A 21373-nucleotide genomic window follows, 5' to 3' on the forward strand; every position below is an offset into this window, starting at 1 on the left:
GAGGTAGACAGAGAGAGAGGGGGAAGCAGGTTCTCTGCTAAGCAGAGAGCCTGATGTGGGGCTCAATCCTAGGACCCTGAGATCATGACCTGAACTGAAGGCAGAGGCTTAACCCACTGAGCCACCAGGACACCTTCCACCATACCTTTTTGATTACTATAGCTTTGTAATATATCTTGAAATCTCGGATTGTGATATTTCAAACTTTTTTTTTGCTTTCTCAAGTTTGCTTTGGCTATTTGGGGTCTTTTGTGTTTCCATACAAATTTTAACATTATTGCTATGGTTCTATTAAAAATTCAGTTGGAATTTGGAGGGATCACACTGACTCTGTAGATTGCTTTGAGTAGCATTGACCTTTTGACAATATTAATTCTTCCAAACCATGAGTGTTGTATTTATTTTCATTTATTTGTGATGTCTTCAATTTTTTTTTTTCACTGTTGTGGTAAGTTTTTAGAGTATAGGTCTATATAGTATAGTTGGTAAAACTAGGTTAAATTTATTCCTTGTTATTTTAATTTTTTTGTTAAAACTGAGAATGGGATTGCTTTTTAGATTTCTCTTTCCGCTAGTTTGTTGTTAGTGTAGTAGTGGGAAGTATATAGCAATACAAGCCTACCTAAGGAAGCGTATTACACGGAGCACTGGGTGTGGTGCATAAATAATGAATTCTGAAACACTGAAAAGAAATTTAAAAAATAAATAATTTTTTTTAAAAAAAGAGCTGAATGCCATTTGCCAGTATGGCACTAGAAGCCAACAGTGAACCATTAAAAAAAAAATCTCAAATACACAACCTAACCTTACACCTAAAGGAGCTAGGAAAAACAAAACAAAACAAAACAAATGAAGCCTACTACCAGTAGAAAATGGGAGATAATAAAGATTAGAGCAGAAATAAATGATGTGGAACCAAAACAAACAAACAAAAAAAACCTAGTAGAACAGATCAATGAAACTAGGAGCTGTTTCTTGAAAGAATTAATAAAATTGATAAACCCCTACCTAGGCTGATCAAAAAAAAATACAAAGGATCCAAATAAATACAATCACAAACAAGAGAGGAAAAATAAACACCACAGAAATACAAATAGTTATAAGAAAATATTATGAAAAATTATATGCCAACAAATTGGGAAATCTGGAAAAATGGATAAATTGTTAGAAACATATAAAGTACCAAAACTGAAACAAGAAGAAGTAGAAATTTTGAACACACTGATAACCAGCAAAGAAATTGAGTCAATAATCAAAAGTCTCCTAACAAACAAAAGCCCAGGGCCTAAAGGGACAAATCTATCAAACATTTAAAGAAGAGTTAATATATCTTTTCAAACTGTTTCAAAAAATAGAAATGGAAAGAAAACTTTCAAACTCTTTCTATAAGGCCAACATTATCTTGATTCCAAAACTAGACAAAGACCCCACTAAAAAAGAGAATTACAGGGCAATATCTCAGATGAAGGGATGCAAAACTATCCATTACTTGCAAGTTTTTCAATTTGTGTTTAATTTTTTGTAGCAATCTTTTATAATCCTTTGCATTTCTGTATTGTAAGTCAGCACTTCTCTTTCATTTCTGATTTTATTTATTTTACTTGTCTCTGTTTTTTTTCTTGATGAGTTTGGCTAAACATTTATTGATTTTGTTTATCTTTTCAAAGAACTCTTTCTTTTATTTTTTTTTAAGATTTTATTTATTTATTTGACAGAGACAGAGAGAGATAGAGGGAGATCATAAGTAGGCAGAGAGGCAGGCAGAGAGAGAAGGGGAAGCAGGCTCCCTGCTGAGAAGAGAGCCCAATGCAGGGCTCGATCCCAGGACCCTGAAATCATGACCTGAACCAAAGGCAGAGGCTTAACCCACTGAGCCACCCAGGCGCCCCTCACTCTTTTATTTGTCTACTTTTTAATTCTCTATTTTGGTTAAAATCTTTATCATTTTCTTCCTTCTAATAACTTTGGGTTTTCTTTATTATTATTTTTCTAGGTGCTTTAGGTATAAGCACAAGTTTAGAATGTTTATTTCAGATTTTCTGTTTCTTGAGCTAGACTTGTATCACTATAAACTTCCATCTTAACTGTTTTTGCTGTGTCCCAAAGAATGTGAACCATTGTTTTTCCATTTTCATTGATCTCTGGGTATATTTTTTCCTCTTTGATTTCTTTTGACTTATTAGTTATTTAGTACCATGTCATTTAGACTTCACGTGTTTGTGTTTTTTTTTAAATTAACATATAATATATTTTTTGTCACAGAGGTATAGGTCTGTGAATCACCAGGCTTACACATTTCACAGCACTCACCATAACACATAGCCTCCCCGATATCTGTAACTCAGCCACACAATCCTTACTCTCCCACCCCCCAATAATTCTGTTTGTTTCACGAGATTAAGAGTCTCTTATGGTTTGTGTCCCTCCCTATCCCATCTTGTTTCATTTTTTTCCCTCCCTACCTCCCATCACCCCCTGTTCTGCCTCTAAAATTCCTATCAGAGAGATCATATGATAATTATCTTTCTCTGATTGACTTATTTCACTTAGCATAATAACCTCTAGTACCATCCACTTCATTGCAAATGGCAAGATTTCATTTTTAATGGCTGCATAGTATTCCATTGAATATATACACCATTACTTCTTTATTCATTCATCTGTTGATGTACATCTAGGATCTTTCCGTAGTTTGGCTCTTATAGACATTGCTGCTATAAACATTTGGGTACATGTGTTCCTTTGGATCACTACATTTTTATCTTTAGGGTAAATACCCAATAGTGCAATTGCTGGTTCATAGGGCATCTCTATTTTCAACTTTTTGAGGAACCTCCATACTGTTTTCCAGAGAGGTAGCATTAATTACAGTTTCAGACTTCAAGCTCTATTACAAAGATGCAATCATCAAGACAGTATGGCACTGGCACAAAAGCAGATAAAGATCAATGGAACAGAGTAGAAAGCCCAGAAATAGACCCTCAACTCTATGGTCAACTAATGTTCAAGCAGGAAAGAATGCCCAATGGAAAAAGACCGTCTCTTCAACAAATGGTGTTGGGAAAATTGGACAGCCACATACAGAAGAATGAAACTGGACCATTTCCTTACACCACATACAAAAATAGACTCAAAATGGATGAAAGACATCAATGTGAGACAGGAATCCATCAAAATCGTTGAGGAGAACACAGACATAAACTCTTTGACCTCAGTCACAGCAACTTCTTCCTAGAAATATCACCAAAGGCAAAGGAAGCAAGGGCAAAAAATGAACTATTGAGACTTCAGCAACATCAAAACTTTTGCACAGGGAAGGAAACAGTCACCAAAGCAAAAGACAACTGACAGAATGGGAGAAGATATTCACAAATGATATTAGATAAAGCACTAATATCCATAATCTATAAAGAATTAATCAAACTCAGCACTCACAGAACAAATAATTCAATCAAGAAATGGTCAGTCGGGATGCCTGGCTGGCTCAGTCATTTAAGCAGTTGCCTTCTGCTGAGGTCATGATCCTGGGATCCTAGGTTCGAGCCGCACATCAGGCTCCTTGCTCAGCAGAGACCCTGCTTCCTCTCCCTCTGCCTGTGGCTCTGCCTACTTGTGCTCCCCGCTCTCTCTTTCAAATAAATAAATAAATAATTTTTAAAAAGAGAAAGAAATGGATAGAAGACATGAACAGACATTTCTGCAAAGAAGACATCCAAATGGCCAACAGACACATGAAAAAGTGTTCAATATCATTCGGCTTCAGGGAAATACAAATCAAAACTACAGTGAGATACCAACTCATACCAGTCAGAATGTTTGTGTGTTTTTTTCCTTTTTTTTTTAAATATATATATATATATACATATATAATTGCATCGCTGGGGTCTGAAAAAAATGCATGATACTATTTCAATTTTTTTTAATTTATTGAAACCTAAATTAGATAATCTAATCTAAATTAGATAATGTTCTATGTGCATTTCAAAATAATGTGTATTCTGCTGATAAGGGTTGAAATACTCTGTATATATCTGTTAAATCCATCTGATCTAATGTGTCATTCAAAGTCACTGTTTCCTTATTGATCTGCCTGGATGATCTATCCATTGATGTAAGTTTGGTGTTAAAGAACCTTACTATTTTACATTACTATAAATTTCTTACTTTATGTCTGTTAATATTTGTTTTATATATTTAGGTGCTCCTTTCTTTGATCAATAGGTATTTATAATTGTTATATTCTCTTCTTAAATTGATCTCCTTATTATTCTGTAATGACCTTCTTTGTCTCTTGCTACATCTCCTGTTTTAAAGTCTATTTTATCTTAAATAAGTATTGTTACCCCAATTAAAAAAAAATTCCGTTTGCATGGAATATTTTTTTCATCCCTTTAGTCTGTTTGTGTCTTCAGGTCTGAAATGAGTCTCTTGTAAGTAGCATATAAATGAGTCTTCCTTTTTTGTTTTTTTTTTTTTTAATTTTTTTTACTATTTCATCACTCTATGTCTTTTGATTGGAGAATTAAGACCTTTTGAATTTAAAGTAATCATTGATACTTCTGGGAAGATGGTGGACTAAGAGCTAAACTCACCTCATCCCATGGACACACCTAGGTAACAGCGATATGAGAGCAATCAACCAAGAAAAATGACCCTCACAGTGGCAGAACAGACTTTCTAAGCTAAATGTAGTGAGGAGGCCACATTAAAACTAGTAGGATGGATAGAGACACAGTTGGGGAACAAAGTCCTGGCAAGGCTAACCACAAATGGGAGGGACACCACAAGCACAGAGAAGAGAGAGAGGCAGACCCACACCAGGCACTCCAGGCATGGGGACTTACACTGGAAATACAAATGCCCATAATATTTGGCTTTGAAAACCAGGGGAGGCTTAATGCTGTACTTTTTTTTTAAGATTTTATTTATTTATTTGACAGACAGAAATCACAAGTAGACGGAGAGGCAGGCAGAGAGAGAGAGAGGGAAGCAGGCTCCCTGCTGAGCAGAGAGCCCGATGCAATGCTGTGACTTTTTTACACGCAGCAGGCTTGCTTAACTCTGGGCATTTTGAAAATCAGTGGGCTTGGCTCTGGAAGAGTTGGAGGGCAATTGAAAACTGAGTTCCTGCCCTTGAAGAGAGGGCATAACATGTAATCTTGTTGAGATACAGCAGAGAAGAAGTCATCAAAATTGCCTGGGGTATATGTGAAGGAGAGATATTTATTAAACTCTGTACTCATGCTGGAAGGGCAGGGATCTTTAAGTATTCTCACAAGGAATGTTAGAGCTGCCAAGCAGCATTCTCCTCCTCCCAGCCCCCACCCCCAGCCTAGATAACCCAACACCTGTGAGAACCAGCACCAACACTCCCCAACAAACTTGCTAATACAACACACATTGCTCCCATGTTCTCTCATGGGTCCATTCCATTCAAGCCATCCCACTTAGTAGAAGACTTTCAAAAGTGGGTCGTGCCACATGCCATCCTGCAAGCAGCCCCAGCAGGGATGACCACTACTTCTAAGTGACTCCTGATCTGAGGAGATGGGGAGAAAACACCACACACACTATTTCAAGGGCAGCCCAAGAAAATGAACCTTACAACTGGCAGTGCAGGGAGAGTGCCCTGTAAATCAGTGAATCTGCAGTCCCAGCAGATAGACTTGGGCCAGGTGTCTAATTTTACTGCCATCCTTGCCCATCAACAAAAACCTCTCAGGGTGCCACACAAGTAGTATACAGTTCAGGGTCATCCCAGCAAATAAACTGGGGTCAGGAAATTAGTTTGTCTGCAAGCCCCACCCACCAACAAAAGCCTCTCCAGGGACAATGCATGGAGAACATTTTGCAGTTTGGTAACCAAACTGCAATTTGGTGCAACACGGACTGCGGGCAGGTATATTGTCTGATTCCTGACACTGTTCATCTACAAGTCCATAGTAGCCCCATACTGGCCCCTAATAGTATAGGGACCAAACCCTGTCCACAGGCAACATAGGCTATTGCAGCCAACTAAACTGAAGGTCAACACAGTAAGATACAGGCAACTCACATAGGAGATAACCCTGAAATGCTTGGTTGGGTGAACAGAGAAATTGCACTACAGGGCACCACAGAGAACCTCTTCTTCATAAAGCTACATTATTCAAGATCAGGAGACTAAATGACTTTTTAATACGGAGTTAGACAAAATGAGGAGACAGGAATATGTCTTACATGAATAACAGGATGAAATCACAGTAAAAGAGCTAAATGAAATAAATGGTGATAAGCAACAGGCCTGATAAAGAATTCAAAGTAATTGTCATAAAGATACATACTGGACTTGAGAAAGGAGTGACGGATGTCAGCAAGACTTTCAACAAATAGACAGAAATTTTTTTTTTATCAAAACAGTATGGTACTGACACGAAAATGGATACATAGATCAATAAAAAATAATAGAAGGTCCAGAAATTAACTGATAGTTTTATGGTTAATTAATTTCCAAAAAAGGAGGCAAGAATTTCAATGGAATAATGATAGTCTTTTCATCTAATGGTGCTGGGAAAATAGGACAGTTAAATGCAAAAGATTTGTGCTGGACCAGTTTCTTACACTATACAGAAAAAGAAACTCAAAATGGATTAAAGACCTAAATGTTATACATGAAAACATTAAATTCTTGTAAGAAAACATGAAGAAATTTCTTTGATACCAGTCATAGAAACATTTTCCTGGATAGGTCTCTTCTTCTTTTTTTTTTTTTTTATAATACAATTTTTAAATTTTATTTATTTTCAGCATAACAGTATTCATTATTTTTTCACCACACCCAGTGCTCCACGCAATCCGTGCCCTCTATAATACCCACCACCTGGTAGGCCAACCTCCCACCGCCTCCGCCCCCGCCACTTCAAACCCCTCAGGTTGTTTGTCAGAGTCCATGGTCTCTCATGATTCACCTCCCCTTCCAATTTACCCCAACTCCCTTCTCCTTTCTAACACCCCTTGTCCTCCATGATGTCTCTTCTAACAAGGGAGGCAAGCTTGAGAGGAATATGAATGCAGAGCAAGAGGACCCTAAGCTTACCTCATCCCATGAACACAATTAGATAAGTAGCAAATCATCTTATATACCCCAAAATAGATCTGAGTACTGACATAATTAACTCCACAACTAAAGGGAGAGAAGAAATCACATCAAAGGAAATAGGAAGTGTGGAGACATCTTTTAGGGGAGAAACAGATCTCAGGTGCTGCAGAGAGGAGGGATCCTTGTTGCCAAGAAGGGCAAGGAAAAGAGGAGCACACATACAAGGAGAATGTTTCCCCAAAGCCATTGGCTCAGAAAATGAGAGGGATTTAATTTCATGAGTTCTTACAACCTGTGGTTTAATGACTGGAGTTTTAAGGTCAGCGGGTTTGACTGGGATGGAGCCCAGAGGGCCCTGTCTTAACCTAGAGATAAGGCAGGCAAACAACCCAAAGGGGAAATGATGGGGGAAATGATCTAAAGAATGTCTAAGGCATGCAGAGTGGAGATTATTTGCTCTTCTCAGGAGTAGTACCTGAGAAACAGCATTCACAGAGACACCCCTTTTGGAGCTAAGAACCTGGCAAGTGTGATTTCTTTTCCCTGCCCCTCAGCATAAACAGAGAGCCACCTGCAGGAAGCAGTGCAGTGCCCATTCTGCCTGCATAATTTGCATACATCAAACCCCACCACCCTGCACTCTGCTGAAACTGCCCTTTTCAGCCATGCTTCTCTCAGTCCCAATGCAGTAGACTCCTACACCAGAAGACCAACATAAACCCCTGCTCACGGCACATATGAGTAAAGAATTCTTCAGGGCCTAAAATGAAGTAGAGGTGGCAACAGTTCTCGTTTCATAAGCAGACCAGGGCACACCTACTTAAAATTTGCCAAATTCAAGCTAGGGACCAAAAAATGTCCACAGCAGGCAAGGAGAACCTGTGTAGACCACTGGCCTGAAGCATACAGAAAACAAAACACAACAGCAGAGTGCGTGCAACACACACCAGAGACACTCCCTGACACTCCAGGCCGTTGGTGTTACATGATCTCTTCTTCATAAGACCTTACTTTTAGGAGCAGGACACAGAGAAGAAGTCAGAGACTTAGATAAAATGAGAATACAGAAGAATTTACCCAAAATGAAAGAACAAGAGAAAGGCACAGCCAGAGATCTAAGTGAAACAGATATAAGTAATATGCTTGATGGAGAATTTAAAGCAATGTTCATAAGGATACTCACTGGGTTTGAGGAAAGATAGAAGACATCAGTGAGACCCTTATGACAGAAATGAAACAGTGAAAAAAGAATCAGAGAAGAAGAGTGCAATAGACAAGATTAGAAACATGTTTGATTCAATGAAGATCAGGCTGGAGGAAGCAGAGGAATTAAAAATGAACTAGAAGACAGTAATGGAAAGTAATCAAGCTGAACAAATGAGACAAAAAAGAATTGTTCAAAACAAGAATAGATTTAAAGAATTCAGTGACTCCATCAAGAACAATAACATTCACATTATAGGGATCCCAGAAGAGAGAGAAAAGGGGGCAGAACATCTACTTGAAGAAGTAATAGCTGAATGCTTCTCTAATCTGAGGAAGGAAAAAGATATCTAAATCCCAGAGGCACAGAGATACCCCAACAAAATCAACACAAGGAGGTCAACTCCAAAACGCATAGTAATCTGAATGGCAAAAAGTAGCAATTAAGAAAAAAAATTTAAAATCAGCAAAAGAAAAGAAAACAGTTCCATACAAGGGGAATCCCATAAAGTATCAGCAGATTTTTCAACAGAAACTTTCCAAGCCAGAGCGTAGCATGATATAATCAAAGTGCTGAAAATGAAAAAATTTGCAGCCAAGAATACTCTATTCAGCATGGCTCTCATTCAGAACAAAGGAAAGATATTTTCTCAGACAACAAAAACTAACAGAGTTCATAATCATTAAACTACCCCTACAAGAAATATTAAAGGGTACTTTTTGAGTGGATAGGAAAGACTATATTTGAAAGTATGAAACACAGAAACACAAAACCAATACAGAGAAACATATCTGTAAAAAGTCAATGGATTCACAAAATAAAAGGATGTAAAGTGTGACACTATTTACCTAAAATATGGGGGGTGGGGGATGAGTAAAGAATGGGCTCAAAATTAAGCAACCATTAAATTAATATAGACTTTATACATGCAAAAGATACTATATATAAACTATATATTTATATATATATTTTATATATTTATATACTATATATAAACCCAATGATGACCACAAATAAAAACCACTAATTTTCAGTATATCACTAAAGAAAACCAGCAAACTTTGAAGAAGAACAACAGAAGGAAGGATCAGAAGAAAAAAACAAAAAACTACAGAAACAACCACAAAAGTAATGACAAAATGGCAATGAGTACCTATCAATAATTATTTTGAATTTAAATGGAATAAAAGCTCTAATAAAAAGATATGGGGGGGGGGCGCCTGTGTGGCTCAGTGGATTAGGCCACTGCCTTCGGCTCAGGTCATGATCTTAGTGTCCTGGGATAGAGCCCCGCATCGGGCTTTCTGCTCAGCGGGGAGCCTGCTTCCCCCTCTGTCTCTGCTTGCCTCTCTACTTGTGATCTCTCTCTCTGTCAAATAAAATAAGTAAAATCTTTAAAAAAAAAAAAAGATATAGGGTAACAGAGTGGATATGCAAAGAAGATCCATCTCTATGCTGCCTATAAGAGAACCATTTCAGACCTAAAGATTCCAGCAGATTGTAAGTGAGGGGATAGAAAAATACTTATCATATAAATGGATGTCAAAAGAAAGCTGGAATAGCAAAATACATTTTAAAACAAAGTCTGTAAAAAGAGACAAAAAAGGACACTATATAATAATAAAGGGAAGAAAAAAAAAAGAAGATATAATAATTGTAAATATTTTTGCACCCAACATAGGAGCACCCAAAACATGAAACAGTAAATAACAAACATAAAGGAACTAATTGATAGTAATATAATAATAGGAGAGGAATTTGACATCCCACTTGCATGGAAGGACAGACCATCCAAAGAAAATCAACAAGGAAACAGTTACTCATTTGTTTGTTTAAGATTTTCTTTATTTGAGAGAGAGAAAGTGCAGCAGAGGGAGAAAGAGAAGCAAACTCTGACCCTATGTAGGACTAGATCCCAGAGCCCTGGGATAATGAGCTGAGCTGAAGGCAGATGCTTAAATGATTGGGCCACCCAGGCACCCAGAAACAGTGACTTTGAATGACACAATAAACCAGATAGCCTGAACAGATATATTCAGAACATTCCATAGAAAACAGCAGAATACACATTCTTTTCAAGTTCACAAGGAACATTCCCCACAGTAGACCACATATTAGACCACAAAACAAGCCTCAATTAATTCAAGAAGATTGCAGTCATACCAAGCAACTTTTCTCACCACAACCCTGTGAAACTAGAAGTTTACCACAAGATAAAACCTGGAAAGACCACAAATACATGGAGGTTAAGTAATATGTTACTAAACAGTGAATGGAGTCAACCGGGAAATCAAAGCAAATAAAAAATATGTGGGAAAAAAATGAAAACACAATGGTCCAAAACCTTTGGAATGAGGCAAAAGTAGTTGAGAGTGGAAGTTTAATAGCAATGAAGGCAACCTTCAAGAAGCATGAAAAGTCCCAAAAAAAGAACCTAACCTTATACCTGAAGGAACTAGAAGAAGAACAAACAAAACCCAAAAATAGCAGAAGGAAGGAAGTAATAACAGTTAGAGGAGAAATAAATGATAGATGGACTAAAAAGTAATAGAACAGAACAGCAACGCCAGGAGTTGATTCTTTGAAAATACCAAGAAGACTGATAAACCTCTAGCTAGACTCAGGAAAAAAAGAGAGAGAGAGAGAGAGAGAGAGAAAAGGCTTAAAAACAGAAAATCACAAATGAAAGAGGAGAAATGACCAACACAGAAATGGAAACAATTATAAAAGAATATTATAAAAACTATATGCCAACAAATTATACAACATGGAAGAAATGGATAAATTCCTAAAAACATAGAACCCACCCAAACTGAAGCAGGAACAAATAGAAAATTTGAACAAACTGAACACCACCAAGCAGACTGACTCAGTAACCAAAAAGCTCCCAAACAAAGGTCCAGGACCAGGAGACTACACAGGGAAGTTTTATCAAACATTTAAGTAAGAGTTAATAACTATTCTTTTCAAAACTTAAAAAAAAAAGGAAAACTTCCACATCGATTCTATGAGGCCAGCATTACCCTGATACCAAAACCTAATAAAGACAACACTAAAAAAAAAAAAGTGAACTACTGGCCAATATCTTTGATGAACATGATGCAAAAATCTTCAACAAAATACTAGCAAACTGAATCCAACAATACATTACAAAAATAATTCACCATCATCAAGCGGGATTTATTCTTGTGTTGCAAGATGGTGCAATATTCATAAATAAATCATTGTAATACATTACACCAACAAGAGAAAGGATAAGAAACATAGGATCATTTCAATAATGGTAGAAAAAACATTTGGCAAAGTACCACATCTATTCATATAAAAACACTCAATGAAGTAGATTTAGAGGGACCATACCTCAACATAATAAAGACCATATATGAAAACCCCATAGCTAATATCATCTTCAGTGGAGAAAACTGAGAGTTTTTCCTTTACAACCAGGAACATGCAGGGCTGTCCACTCTCACCACTATTATTTAACATAGAATTGGAATTCCTAGCCAGAGTAATCAGACAAGAAGAAGAAACAAAATGCATCCAAATCAGCAAGGAAGAAGTAAAACTTATACTATTTGCAAATAACGTGATTCTATATATAGAAAACCTTAAAAAAAAAAAACTCCACCAAACAACTGCTAGAACTAATAAATTCAGTAAAGTCACAGGATGCAAAAACAATGGACAGAAAACTGCTGCATTTCTACACAAGAATGATGAAGCAACAGAAAGAGAAATAAAGACAATTCCATTTATAATTTCACGAAATAAGATAGCTAAGAGTAAACCTAACCAAAGAAGTGAGAGAGCTGTACTCTGAAACCTATAAAACACTGATGAAAGAAATTGAACATGACATAAAGAAATGGAAGGACATTCCATCCTCATGGATTGGAAGAACAAACATTATTATAATGATTATACTACCCAAAACAATGTACATATTTAATGTATTCCCTATCAAAATGCCAGCAGCATTTTTCACAGAACAAGCACAAACAGTACAAAATTTGTATGGAACCACAAAAGACGCCAAATAGCCAATGCAATATTGAAAAAGGAAAGCAAAGCTGTGGCATCAATACTTCAAGTTATATTTCAAAGCCATAATCATCAAAATAGAATGGTAATGGAGTAAAAATAGACACATAGACCAATGGAAAAGAATACAAAACCGAGAAATAAACCCACAAGCATATGGCCAATTAATCTTGGACAAAGCAGGAAAGAAAATATAATAATAAAAAAAAAGACAGTCTCAGGTGCCTGGGTGGCTCAGTCAGTTAAATGTCTACCTTTGGCTCAGGACATGATTGCAGAGCCCTGGGATTGAGTCCCACATTGGTCTCTCTGCTCAGCAGGGAGTCTGCTTCTCCCTCTGCCCCTCACTGCTCTTGGCTCTCTCTCTCACTTTCTCTCTCAAATAAGTAAATAAAGTACTTTTAAAAAATAGTAAAAAAAAAATAGTAAAGAAAATGACAGTCTCTTCAACAAATGTTGCTGGGAAAACTACACAGCTGCATGCAAAAGAAGAAACTTCACCATTTTTCTACACCATACACAAAAGTAAATTCAAAATGGATTAAAGATCTATATTTGAAACCTGAAACCATAAAACTCCAAGAAGAGAGCACACACAGTAATTTCTCTGACATCAGCCATAGCAACTCCTTTCTAGATATGTCTCTCCAGGCAAGGGAAACAAAAGCAAAAATAGGCTATTGACACTGTATTAAAATGAAGAGCTTCTGCACAGTGAAGTAGGTAATCAAAAAAGCTAAAAGTCAACCTACTAAATGAGAGAAAATATTTTCTACTAAAGGGTTAGTATCCAAAATGTATAAAGAAATGATACAACTCAACACTCAAAAAATAAATAATAAAGTTAAAAAATGGCCAGAAGACATGAACAGATATTTCTCCAAAGAAGACATCCAGATGACCAAAAGACACATGAAAAGATGCTCAACATCACTCATTATTGGGGAAATGAAAATCCAGACTACAATGAGATTTCACCTCACACCTGTCAGAATAGATAAAATCAAAACTGCAAGAAACCACAAGTGTTGGTGAGGATGCCGAGTAAAAGGAATGCTTGTGCATTGTTGTTGGGAATGCAAACTGGTGCATCCAGTTTGTTTGGATATTTGGAAGATCCTCAAAAAGTTAAAAATAGAAGTACACTACCAATCTAGTAATTACACTACTGGGTACTTACCCCCAAAATAGAAAACACTAATTCAAAGGGATAGATGCACCTCTATGATTATAGCAGTAGTTTTTCTTTAATTTTTTAATTTTAATTATTTTTAATTAGTAGATGGTGTATTGCTAGCTTCAGAGTTAGAATTTAGTGATTCATCAGTTGCATGTAACACCCAGTGCTCATTACATCAAGTACCCTTCTTATTACCTCCATTATACCACATCTTCTTTATCCACCATCTGTTGATGGACATCAGTGCTCTTTCCATATTTTGGTTATTGTGAACATTGATACTATAAGCATTATGGTGCATGTGCCCCTTTGAATCACTATGTTTGTATCCTTTGGATAAATACCTAGTGGTGTAATCGCTGGCACAGTATTATTCACAATAGCCAAGTTATGGAAGCAGCCCAAGTGTCTATTGATAAATGAATGGATAGGGAAGAAGTGATTAGATAGATAGATAGATAGATAGATAGATAGATATAAATAGATAGATGATAGAATGGAATATTATTCAGCCATCAAAAATAATGAAATCTTGCTGTTTCAATGACATGGGTAGAGTAGAGAATGCAATGTTAAAGAAAATAAGTTAGTCAGAGAATGACAAATTCCATATGATTTATTGTATATGTGGAATTTAAGAAACAAAACAAAGGAGCAAGGAGAAAAAGAGAGAGGCAAACCAAGAAACAGACTCTTAACAATAGAGAACAAACTGATGATTACCAGAGGAGAAGTGGGTGGAAGGATGGGTTAAATAGGTGAGGAGCTAGATGCATTTATGGTGATGCATATACTGGGTGACCCATTGCATTTATGGTGACCCATACACTGGGTGATGTATGGAAATATTAAACACCTGATAGTACTGTACACTTGAAACTAATATAACACTGTATGTTAACTATATTGGAATTTTAAAAAATTAACTTTGGAACTCAGAGGGGAAAATTCATCATTTTGCAATATACATGTATTGAATTGAAACAAATATCCTGTGTGTCATATATACCTCAATATAAATAAATCAATAAATAAATAATTAGAGGAAATTTTGACAAATTTCTTCACAAATCTTGTTTAATTGCTTCAAAAATTATGTAAGTAGTGCATCTTAAATTGTGAAGAATATAAAATATATTTTCACAGGATATATTTTGTAGTTACCTAAACTAAGCCTGCTTTATTTGGGCCTCATTTTCATGCCTTCATGGTAAATGTATATGATAAATATGTCAAAAATACAAAGTGTCTAAGTATTTTCACTTTTCCCCATTAATCTTTTCTATATATATCACATACCTTTTTGTTTAAGTATTGCTTGTATTTAGAAAATGTTTTCTGTCCATTCTTGAATTACAAGAAAGAGCACTTTCAAAATGTTCTTTAACTTTTCTTGTCTTTAGTAATGAGCATATGGCCTTGTTTAGGGCAAACTGAAGTTTCACATTAAGTATGTCTTGAATTTGTGTGGGTCATGTCTATTATCTGCCAAGGCAACTAATTTCTGCTGCTCATAGTCATTCGTTTTTCTATGTGCAGATCTCCAGCTCCTGGATTTCGGCTTTTAGTGATTATTTTGTTTTTGTCAACAAAGAAATTATCCCTTGTGTAAGTAGGCATTCTGTCCATTAGACTTAGAAATGAGGCAAGACGTTAGTTTTGTCACTTCATAGATTATTACAGCATAGTTAAGGAGTCTGGCTAGCATTTACCAACACCTATGTTACAAATAACATGCCAGAACCCTTTAGGGGAATGAACCCACAGCTCCTTAATGTACATACAACTAGAAGTATAAGCAGGTTAATTCTGTCATGTAACACCTCTGGGTATTTGCTGGGAATCCCATTGTTAAGGTAAGTAAACACACACATATATACACATGATTACCTTACTAGGGAGCTTTATGATTAGCAATATCCCAGTTTCCACCTAAGTCTCCAATTCCCTTATTCCAGTGAACTCATGTTTTCAATGAAAGGAAAAGTAGTTTCTACTCATGAAAACATCAGGGGCCTCTGACCATAATGAGATTTATATGAGTCATTAAAAGCTTTTACAAAGAAAGGAGCTCTGATAGACTACTGAGTCTTGTAAATCAGTCACAAGTCTCCTCGGGGTAAAAGATTCCACTAATCATCTACACTATTGACTTTCTAAAAAAAAAAAAAAAAGTCCCTCCCCAGAATTAATTGGAAAATTGGTTTGGTTTCTGATAAAACAATGATATTATACATAATTCTGATTCAACTGCCTAGGAAAATTAATAATCCATAACAGAAATAGGACAAATGCTCTCAGGATTTAGGCACACTCTCAAGACTGACCCACGGACCCCCACTGGAAAATAACTAATGAGAGAGGTTCCAATGGTGTCCTACTATCCTAGAGATCAGTGAATAGTAACAAAACTAGATAAATCAAGCAAGCAGAGGAACATATGCAAGGGGAAAATTTGGTTTCTAAGGTTGTTGGAATTCAGGAAAAATAAAGGCATGAAAATAGGTGAGGAGCTTGAAATTTCTGAAAAGAAAAAGGATAGAAGAACTAGGAATGTGACCAGTGTTAGTTAGTGAAAGAAGAAAACAGGATATAGGAGTGTTCATAGTTTCTTCTAAGGGACTTCTGAAATATAATCTTGCTTTCATTCATTCTTAACTTTTGTCTAGTGCCCACATAAACAAGGGAAAATGTAAGGTTGAAACACAAAGTAATTGCTATCACTAATGCAATGTATATATTATTTGCCAACCACTGTGCTAAGCACTTTAAAAATATTTTACTTATTTATTTGACAGAGAGATAGAAACAGAGAGCAAAAGTAGGCAGAGCGGCAGACAGAGAGAGAGGGAGAAGCAGGCTCTCCACTGAGAAGGGAGCCTGATGCAGGGCTCAATCTTAGGACCCTGGGATCATGACCTGAGCCAAAGGCAACTGCCTCACTGACTGAGCCACCCAGACACCACTGTTCTAAGCATTTTTAAGAATATATTTTCTCAGGGTGGCTGGGTGGCTCAGTTGGTTAAGCATCAAACTCTTGATTTTGGCTCAGATCATAATCTCAGAGTTGTGAGACTGAGCCCCAATGTCAGTCTCTGTTCTGAACATGGAGCCTGCTTAAGATTCTCTCTCTCCCTCTCCCTCTGCCCCTTCTCTCTATATATCCATGTCTGTATCTATATATTGTATTTTATACTATATATTTTTCTCATCTAATTCTCAAAACAGCCCTAGGAAGTAGGATTATTATCATGTCCATTTTACATATAAGAAAACACAGATTTAGAGAGAATAAGCAATTTGTCCAAAGTCACACAGTAAGTAAATGGTGGAACCAAGATTCTAGTCCAGAGAGTCTTACTATAGAGTTTCTCATCCATGCTCATCAATCCTGCACTATCTGAAAGAGACACAATGAGAAAGTCCAAACAAAGCTTAACAAGTTGGGACTAAAAATCAGAAAGAAGATTGAATACAAATGGAAATTATAGAGAACCCAGTCTTTTGTGTACACAGAATAAGGAAACTTCCTTTGCATGCAGGGAAAAAAGAACCTTCTCAAACAGAAATCATCATTAGCAAGTTACTCTTTTGACTTAGAACTTGAATCTTTGAGAAAATGTAAATTTATCCTAGAAGAGACAGTGTAGCAAGACTTTCCCCTTAGTCACATTTCAGTGCACATCTGTTTATTAGAGTCTTTGTAAAAAGTTTTGATAATGGAATAAGAGAATGTGGAGAGTATGAGATCACTGTGGCCTGAAAGTAAAAGCTGAACTGAGAGCCAACTGTGTTGTTTTTATAAGTTGGCCAAGGGCCCACTTCAGAAAATGTGAAGAGATAGAATCTGGTACATTACAGTTCAGCCATGAACATCAATCTTTGTTAAAGCGGGAAGTTTTGGCAAAGAATAAAATTATGTGAAGCTGATGAGAGACGTTGACAGAGATTCAGACATATGCTAGGTCAATTGTCTTTAAAGAAGGAGGTGCAAAGTCTCACTTATAGCTTCCCCAGAACCTAAGAGGAAGGAAAATAAATCCATAACATTAAAAAGAGAGGAAAGTGGTGGCAAGGCATGTAACAAGATTGCAAGTGTTACAGGTAAATGTTTTCTACATTAATCTATTTTTTATCTTTTTTTCCTAGAAAAAGAAAGCATAGATCTGCATGTGAAAAAATGGAAAAATCCAGGTTTACTGCTTAGTCATTTGCTTGTTCCCCAAAATCAAAAGCTGCAGTTTTGCAGGATGGATAGCTTACCTTTATTGTATCAACCTTCTTAGTTTAGCACATGAATAGCTACCACAGCTGGAAAACATTAGTGTTTTCCAAGTCAACAATTTTCCATTAAGACAGGGAGAAAAGAATTTTCAGTGTTTGTTGTGACACATGAAAATCGGAGTCTTAAAACTTGCATAGAATTGAAGTGACTTCAGATGAAACGAAATCAGAAAGAAAAAATGTTGATGTGTTATAACAAGGGCAATTATTGCTGGACCATATTGGCAACAGAACCAAGAAGAGAACAACTTCAGAATCATGGGTAGCTTGCTGTAAAGGGACATTGAAAGCCTAATGGTTTTTAAATTAGACCTATTATGCTGAGTAAAATAAATCAAGCAGAGAGAGTCAATTATCATATGATTTCATTTACTTGTGGAGCATAAGGAATAACACGGAGGACATTGGGAGAAGGAGAGGAGAAGTGAGCTGGGGGATATCAGAGGGAGAGACAAACCATGAGAGATTGTGAACTCTGAGAAATAAACTGAGGGTTTTGGAGAAGGAGGGGTGGTGAGCCTGGTGGCTGGTATTATGGAGGGCACATATTGTACGGAGCATTGGGTGTGGGGCATAAACAATGAATCTTGAACACTGAAAATAAGTAAATAAATAAATAAATAAATAAATAAATAAAACTAAAAAAAAAAAAAAAGACCTAAAATTTGGTTTCGTTTGAAGAGTATATATTAGTCATTAGATCTTTATCATTAGTCATTAGATCATATATGTCATTTATTATTAGTCATTAGATCATATATAAGTCATTAGATCTTTCACTTCATTGATGCCTGCTGTTTTGCTCAGATGTTTGCATGTATCATCAGGGCAATTACTCTGTCCAGGACAAGTCCTCTGCTACCTTGTGGAAGTCAGCCAAATTTTATGTCCGCACTTTTGAGTTTTCCTTTCTGGGTTCTTTTTCTTATTTTTTTACTGTAGTCAATTTGTGCTTGCTTTAATCCTACACAAATCAGGGTTGAGACTTGTTCCTGTGAAGAGCTGCATGTTAAATGTCTTTTCACTCAACATTTAGTCAACAGTACCTTCTTCAAAGAGAAAGAGACTTATTATGATGAGGATGGTGAAATAATCCAGACCTTAATTTTACTTTTCAGTAGTATATAGTCAATAGTAATTGCATTTCATTGCATTTGTCTCTAAAATCTGGTATTCTGGCATAATTTCATGGTTTCATTCAAATCACTGTAAAAAAGGGAACCCGAACAAGGTGTTCTATTCTTTGCACATCTCATTATAGATGGAAGGTCAAAAAGGTCAAATTAAACATTTTCATTTTATGCTTTTTCAGGCTTTGTTGAAATGTTTGCTGAGGCATTATTACTGAAAGTATGTGTAATGATGACTAATTATATTCTGCAGCTTGGAAAAATCACTTCAGAGAAGCCCAGCTCTGATCAGAACACATTGGGGAATTCTAAACACTTTTCCCCTTTACTAGGAAATGGTAAAATAAAACTTAAAAATTATTGGCTAATGAGATCATGCAGAAAGAATTTATTGAGCACATACTGTGTGCCAGGTATGGAGTTAAAGTGAGTTTCAAACAAGAACACAAAGCAAGATGCACATGTGGGATTTTTGGGCAATGCTTCATTATGCCTTTACTGAGGGAACAACAAAGTAAAATCTATGATCTAAAACTAAACCTGACCAAATGGGACACATTTGTGTTCAGAGAACTGCTTAACCTAAGAAACTGCTATTTCAAACATGTTATTTCCCTTTTGGGGGCACTGGACTGTATCCTAAACATTGAAGGGTTGATTAGATACTTTACAAAGGCCCTTTCAGCTCCAAAAGTTTCTGTTCTATGGTATTGGAGAGTTACATTCTGTAAGTGTCTACACAAGCCATAAGGCATGTGGTATTTAAGAGAGTAACAACTAGCTTTCATCATTCACAATGTTTCTTCTTGCATTGTGCTGGTAAAATATGTTTTCATGATTAACTATATTGACATGGAAAAAGGCCACAAGGCCCCAAGTTTCAACATTTTCAATGAAACCTTTAATTTTGTCTTATATAATCATTTAATAAACCCAGTTGCATGAACAATTCAAGAAACCATTTATCATTTGTACCTTGTCAAATATACTAATTGAAAGTGGAGCAATGACTGGGAATGAGATTTAGTTTTAGCAAATCGCATAGACTATGATCAAAGTGACAATTACAGGTCATAACTGCATAATGTAGGAGACATTGCTCCTACCTCTAATTATGATGCAAGTTTTCAGAAATAGCTACTTGATTTTCTCTATGTGACAAATAGTCATTGCTTTTAATAAGTAAGTTCTTTCCTCCCAAGTGTTGATTACTTTTTAAAAATCACCCTTACCCATACACTTGGGGAGAAATGGTGAAATTATTGCCAAAATCGCAGCTTATGTATTTAAAACCCTATGGTGGAAATTTTGACAAATAAAATTAAAGTCAATTTTATTGGTCAAATGACCAATAAATTTGATCAAAGATTGGACTATTCAAATGACATATAAAATTGAAGTCATTATGGTATAAAGGAAACAATGGATAACATGAAACAGGGAGAAATAAAAATAAATACACTGTGTGAGAGAATTAGGATAAAAAAGATCTTTATAGACAGAAACACTGAGTAAAATCTAATATAAGAGAATTTAATGTAAAATGCTGCACATGAGCACCAAGAGTGAACTACACATGAACAGGATTAAGGAAGGCTTGGCTTAGTAGATATATATCTATATATCTATATCTATAGATATAGATATTGCTACTATGTATATATATGTATATGCATGTGTATGTATGTATATAGTTATATAGGTATATATATGTATAAGTGTGTGTGAATATATATATACATATATATATCTTATTTTTCAGTTACTGTAAAATATGTAAAAACTGTAAAATATGATTCATCAAAATGTGCCCCCCAAAAATGAGTGGGATCTTAGTCTGCACTGAGAAGAGTTTACATAAGTGGAACTTTGTGTTCAATTCTGGAATCTAGTTTGACACACAGATACACAAAGTGTGAGGAAACTTGAAAGTTCACTTTGATTTGGTTCTTCCTAGTTGTGCAATGTTATCTTTTGTTAATGTATCCTCATAACACTTTAAGCAAAACTCTTCTCTCCAACAATGTTGACCAAGTAACAATATCCCCAAATGTTCCTAGTTTCCCACACTTCCAATCCTGATTTTGTTTCTCAGCTGAAACACATCATCAGATTTTGTGAACATTTTCTAACATTCTTCAACCCCACCTCAGGCTGTGACTTGTTTCTGTCAGCACCCTATGCTTACCTCTTTCACAGCACTTACTACTCAGATACTATTTTTGTCTCCCTACCTAGAGCGGTCAAAGGGATAGTATTCGATCTTATTTACCGTTGCATCCTGCACAGTGCCTGACACATAGCAAGTGCTGAGCAAACTACTTTTAAAAAAATAAAAATTATAGGACACTCACGAAGATGGCGGAGAAGTAGCAAGCTGAGACTGCTTCAGCTAGCCGGAGTTCAGCTAGATAGCTTATCTAAAGATTGCAAACACCTGAAAATCCATCGGC

This window comes from Mustela nigripes, chromosome X (assembly GCF_022355385.1).
Source record: "Mustela nigripes isolate SB6536 chromosome X, MUSNIG.SB6536, whole genome shotgun sequence".
In the NCBI taxonomy this organism is placed as follows: domain Eukaryota; kingdom Metazoa; phylum Chordata; class Mammalia; order Carnivora; family Mustelidae; genus Mustela; species Mustela nigripes.